The sequence below is a fragment of the Symphalangus syndactylus genome, chromosome 3 (genome assembly GCF_028878055.3).
Source record: "Symphalangus syndactylus isolate Jambi chromosome 3, NHGRI_mSymSyn1-v2.1_pri, whole genome shotgun sequence".
Classification (NCBI taxonomy): Eukaryota; Metazoa; Chordata; class Mammalia; order Primates; family Hylobatidae; genus Symphalangus; species Symphalangus syndactylus.
Genome location: NC_072425.2, coordinates 48,025,329 through 48,032,037, shown reverse-complemented (window position 1 = coordinate 48,032,037; position 6,709 = coordinate 48,025,329).

The following is a 6,709-nucleotide window of genomic DNA, read 5'->3' as shown; positions in this document are numbered from 1 at the left end:
ACCACACCCAGCTATTTTGTTTTATTTTAATTTTTTGTAGAGATGAGGTTTCACTATGTTGCCCAAGCTGGTCTTGAACTCCTGAGCTCAGGCAGTCTTCCTCCCTTGGCCTCCCAAAGTGCTGGGATTACAGGCATGAGGAACCGAGCCTAGCCAGTTTTATCTATTTTAATGTCAAATACATTTTACCAATTTTTAAGGCTTCTAGGAATGATACATATTGTATTTTAATATTTTTCTTTTCCAACAATACTGAAAATATGGCTATCGCCAACTTACACTAGATGTCAAACTTTGCCTCATTAGAGTGAGTCAGTACGATATTATGCTTCCTGGATGGTGCAGTGGTGGTTCACACCTGTAGTCCCAACACTTGGGGAGGCCAAGGAGGGTGGATCGCTTGAGGTCAGGAGTTCGGACCAGCCTGGACAACATGGTGAAACCCCTTCTCTACAAAAAATACAAAAATTATCCAGGCGCGGTGTTGCGTGCCTATAGTACCAGTGACTCCAGAGGCTGAGGCAGGAGAATCACTTGAACCTGGGAAGCGGAGACTGTAGTGATCTGAGATCGCACTACTGCACTCCAGCCTGGGAAACAGAGTGAGACTCAGTTTAAAAGAAAAAAGAAAGAGAGAGAGAGCGGTATGATGCTTCCTGATGCAAGGCAACATGATGTACCCTGGATTACCTATAAAGTAGTATTCTATCCAAAATGTTTATCCTGAATTGAATCAAGCCTTGAGATCTAACCGGTTTACAGGAAATGTAGGGGGTGGAAGAACACGTTAAATGACTCATAAGGAAACAATCTGACAGATCTTGAATGTGGGATTTTCTATAAACTGTCTCTTCAACAAGTAAATGTCATGGAAAAAAATTTGTCCGAGTGGGTGAGGGGACTTGTGATAGATAAAAAGAAGCTGGGTGCGGTGGCTGACGCCTGTAATCCCAGCAAGCCGGGCGCGGTGGCTCACGCCTGTAATCCCAGCACTTTGGGAGGCTGAGGCAGGCGGATCACCTGAGGTCGGGCGTTCAAGACCAGCCTGACCAACATGGTGAAACCCCGTCTCTACTAAAAATACAAAACTTAGCCATGTGTGGTGGCCGGCACCTGTAGTCCCAGCTACACGGGAGGGTGAGGCAGGAGAATTGCTTGAACCTGGGAGGCAGAGGTTGCAGTGAGCCGAGATCGGGCCACTGCACTCCAGCCTGGGAGACAGAGTGAGACTCCGTCTCAAAAAAAAACCTTAAAGAGGTATAACAGGCTGGGTGCGGGGGCTCACGCCTGTAATCCCAGCACTTTGGGAGGCAGAGGCTGTGGATCACATGAGGCCAGGAGTTCCTGGCCAACATGGTGAAAACCCGTCTCTACTAAAATTACAAAAATTTGGCTAGGCACAGTGGCTCACGCCTGTAATCCCAACACTTTGGGAGGTCGAGGCGGGTGGATCACGAGGTCAGGAGATCAAGACCAACCTGGCCAATATGATGAAACCCCGTCTCTACTAAAGATACAAAAAATTAGCCGGGCGTGGTTGTCTGTGCCTGTAATTCCATCTACTTGGGAGGCTGAGGCAGGAGAATCGCTTTAACCTGGGAGGTGGAGATTGCAGTGAGGTGAGATCACACCACTGCACTCCAGCCTAGGTGACAGAGCGAGACTCCATCTCAAAAAAAAAAACAAAAACAACAACAACAACAACAAAAACAAAGATCTTCAGTGTTAGTTCAATGAGTTTTAAAATTATATACACCTGTATAACCACTGTCCAAAAAGAAGATATAGGAGCAACAGGACTTTAAAAAAAAAAGCCATCCATGCAAAGCTAAGGATGGTTTCCTGGTCAGCCCTCTCTCCTCACTATCTCTTGCTGCATCCTCTCCTCTTGTTGCTCTCACTGCTCTCCATCTCTCTCACTGCTCTCCATCTCTCTCACTGCTTTCCATCTCTCTCACTGCTCTCCATCTCTCTCACTGCTCTCCATCTCTCTCACTGCTCTCCATCTCTCTCACTGCTTTCCATCTCTCTCACATCTCTCCATCTCTCTCGTGTCTCTCCGACTCTCTCGCATCTCTCCATCTCTCTCACCGCTCTCCATCTCTCTGGCATCTCTCCCTCTCTCTTACATCTCTCCATCTCTTTCGCCGCTGTCCATCTCTGACACCTCTTTGGCACCAGACCTCGGCTCCGGAAACACCTCTGGCTTGCTTATTCTGACCGAGTTGGACAGGCTCTGCTGGCTGGAGTCTTGGTCCTCTTCTTCAGACAGAACTTGGCTGTTCTCTCTTGGGCTCTGCAACATTTGCTACAAATCCAAGTTGTCCCTGCCTTTGGCCGCTGCTGCCAGGCTCACCCCCCAGGTCTTCTCCCTCAGGGGAATGGGAAAGACAGCAGAGAGCCTGCTTCACAGTCATAATCAATGGAGATCATCAGGTAATCTGAGGTAGCTAACAGCCTCTTTTATCCTCTCTACACGGTTTTCTTTCCAATCATTGCAGGGCAAGAAAGACATCCTTGTCTGACTCTCCCCTTATCCACACAATTAGAAGTAAATTAAAGGCATCAATTTCAAGTCACTTCTGTAGTTGTGGAAGGGTAAAAGCAATTTATTTTTTATCTCCTGTTGTGGCTGGAAAGAAAATTTCTTGCAATGACTTTTCTGGTTTTGGAAGAGAACCAGCAACCAATTCTAAAAAATCGGGTGATTTTTCTTTTTGTTACAAATTCTTCCGTATGTGACGAAATCCTAGCACACTCGGTTCCCACTCTCAACCAAAGTTCTCCTTAGGAAAAAGGAGATCAGGAATGACCAAAATGCACAGATCTATAGTTTTACATTCTCATATGGTGAGAAGTTTTTCTCTGTTCATGATTTTTTTTTTTCTTCAGTGATACCAGACCATACATTTGGGCAGATTAGGTTGGATTCTCTATTAATAAAGTTCCTCTTTCCATTTTTAAATGCAGATTGAAGTGAGCAGTGAATTATTTTGTCCAAAGTTAGGGGCTATATAAAATAAAAAAAATGAAGAAGGCTGAAATGGCCCCTTATATAGGCAGTCAGCTTCTAGAAATAGAAGCAAATGAATATTTAACAATATGTAAAGAAACGCAATTTGTTTTCACATTTAATATATTAATTATTTTAGTTTGTGTGTTATTAAATATTACATATCTTTTGGGAGGTTGAGGTTGGAAGATTGTTTGAGCCCAGGAATTTGAGACCAACCTGGGCAACATAGCAAAACCCCATCTTTACAAAAAAATTTTAAAAATTAGCCCGGCATGGTGGTGTCCACCTGTAGTCTCAGCTCCTCAGGAGGCTGATGTGGGAGGAACGCTTGAGCCCTGGAGGTTGAGGCTGCAGTGAGCCATGATCACCTCACTGCACCCCAGCCTGGGCCACAGAGTGAGACTCTATCGGGATGCCGAGGTGGGCAGACCACCTGAGATCAGGAGTTCAAGACCAGCCTGGCCAACATGGGGAAAACCCATCTCTATTAAAAATACAAAATTAGCTGAACCCAGGAGGCGGAGGTTCCATTGAGTCAAGAGCACACCACTGCACTCCAGCCTGGGTGACAGAGTGAGACTCTGTCTCAAAAAAAAAAAAAAAAAAAAAAAAAATCTGGGTGTGGTAGTGCACACTTATAGTCCCAGCAGCTTGGTAGGCTGACGTGGGAAGATTGCTTGAGCCCAGAAGTTCAAGGCTGCAGTTCAGAAGGCTTGAGCCTTCAGATTGCTTGAGTCCAGAAGTTCAAGGCTATGATTGTGTCACTTCACTCTGTCCTGGGCAACAGAGGGAGACCCCTGTCTTTAAAATAAATAAGTAAATGAATAAATAAACATTATATGAAAAAGTCATGCATCTGACTTAAATCTAGCTGCCAAAATAACTTTGTTTTGTTTTGTTTTTTTTCTGAGACAGAGTCTCGCTCTGTTGCCCAGGCTGGAGTGCAGTGGTGCGTTCTTGGCTCACTGCAAGCTCCACCTCCCGGGTTCACGCCATTCTCCTGCCTCAGCCGCCCGAGTAGCTGAGACTACAGGCACCCGGCTAATTTTTTGTATTTTTAGTAGAGAAGGGGTTTTACTGTGTTAGCCAGGATGGTCTCGATCTCCTGACCTTGTTGTGATCTGCCCACCCAGGCCTCCCAAAGTGCTGGGATTACAGGTGTGAGCCACCATGCCTGGCCGGTCACAGGTCTCTCTACCAGAATGTCTCCGGTGCTATATTTTACTTTCCAAATTATACAGCATTCATCATTTTTTCCAATACATTTTTAAAGCATTTGCTTTTGTTTCATTTTCTTATTGTGTGGCAAATTATTAATTCACATGAGGTCTTTGTACTTGCTGATATAGACAAGAGCAACAAATATCAAAATCTGAGCTTTCAATTTAGGAAAATAAAGTGGAAAGCCCACTGGATTCAGCAAAAAGTAGGATGAATGTTATGCTTATGAGACATGGATACACATTGCTTGGAAATATGAAGCTATTCCTTATTTACATAAAGTCAGTAAATATGTTCACATTTGACTTACTTTTTTTGGAGGGGGATTATATATGGAGTGGTCTCACTCTTTCACCTAGGCTGGAGTGCAGTGGTGCCATTCCAGTTCACTGCAGCCTTGACTTCCAGAGCTCAAGTGATCCTCCCACCTCCACCTCCCGAGTAGCTGGGACCACAGGTGTGCATGCCATCATGCCCGGCTAAATTTTTTTTTGAGATGGAATCTCACTCTGTCACCCAGGCTGGAATGCAGTGGCACAATCTTGGCTCATTGTAACCTCTGCCTCCTGGGTTCAAGTGATTCTCCTGCCTTAGCTTCCCAAGTAGCTGGGATTACAGGTGCCCACCACCACGCCTGGCTAATTTTTGTAGTTTCGTAGAGACAAGGTTTCGCCATGTTGGCCAGGCTAGTCTTTAACTCCTGACATCAAGTGATCCGCACGCTTTGGCCTCCCAAAGTGCTGGGATGGGGTTTTTCCATGTTGCCCAAGCTAGTTTTGAACTCCTGGGCTCAAGGGATCCTCCTGCCTGGACCTCCAAAATTATTAGGACTACAGGCATGAGTCGCCCCACTCAGCCACATTTGGCATTTTAAATCCTTAGGCATCAAAATCTGGAAAATGTTAGTGATTACAGGCTGCTCTTAGAGTGAAGTTAAATAACAGTGTTCTGTAATGATTTCTAAAGAGACCTTAAAAATATTTTACTCACCTATTTTTAAAAATGGCATTGTAAGAAGATGGGCATAATATTTAAAATCATTTTCTAGAAACAAGTTTTACTTCCATAAGAGCTTTGATCAAATACCTCATCATGATGAATAAGGCTAATTACACTTGTGGTCTTTGTGAGCTGCTTTAAAAAATTATATGCAAGCCTTCTTTGAACACTTCCATCCATGATCCCTCCAAGACCTTCAAATTTGCTGTGAGATTTACTGCACTGTGCAAAGGACTGTTTATCATCCCTGCCCTCTTTTGTTACTTACCCTGACGTTCTTCCTGCCCTCCCCAAATAGCTCCTGAATGATTAAAGGCAGAAATTCTGCCTTATCTGTCCTTTAAACCTCCCAGGGTATCAACACATATAGGCACTTGAAATCATCTTTTCCTTATCAGACCACATCACCTGTAGGGCAGTACTACAGCACCAATCTCAAACAAGAAACGCTACTGGCCGGGTGCGGTGGCTCACGCCTGTAATCCCAGCACTTCGGGAGGCCGAGGCGGGTGGATCACGAGGTCAGGAGATAGAGACCATCCTGGCTAACATGGTGAAACCCGTCTCTACCAAAAATACAAAAAATTAGCCGAGCATGGTGGCGGGCGCCTGTAGTCCCAGCTACTCGGGAGGCTGAGGCAGGAGAATGGCTTGAACCCGGGAGGCAGAGCCTGCAGTGAGTGGAGATCGCACCACTGCACTCCAGCCTGGGCAACAGAGCGAGACTCCGTCTCAAAAATAAATAAATAAATAATAAATAAGTAAATAAATAAAGACGCTACTGTAGCACTCTGGGTGGGAACTGAAAGGAGAGCTTAGTAAAGCTGCATGTTCTTTTTTTGCTTGTTTGCTTTTAAAAGACAGGGTCTCAGTCTGTCACCCAGGCTGGAGTGGAGTCCTCCTGCCTCAGCCTCCCAAGTAGCTGGGACTACAGGTGCACCGCAACACCTGGCCAATTTTTTTTTTTTTTTTTTAGAAACAGGATCTTGCTACATAGTCCAGGCTGGTTTTGAACTCCTGGACTCAAACAATTCTGCCTTTGCCACCCAAAGTGTGGGACTACAGGCATGAGCCTTCGCGCCCAGCCTTATTTTAACCTTTCAAAGATTTTAAAAGCCTGTCGATTTGAATCCTTTGCCTATAGTAAACTGTAACTGTGAGTATAACAGCTCTTAGCATGTTCTGTGAGTCCTTCTAGCAAATTATCAAACTTGAGTGTGGTTTTGGAAACCATCTGTAGTTGGTGTCAGAAATGAGGGTTGGTTGTGCATTGTACCCTCTAACTTTGCAGTGATTTGTCTCTATTGCCCATTTATCCTATTATGTTGTCTTGTTTTAAAAAATTGACTTGTAGACATTCCGATATATTTTTGGTATTAATCTTTTTGTAATTATGTGCATTATATATGTGCATTATATATATAATGCATTATATATATAATGCATATATATATAATGCATATATATATAATG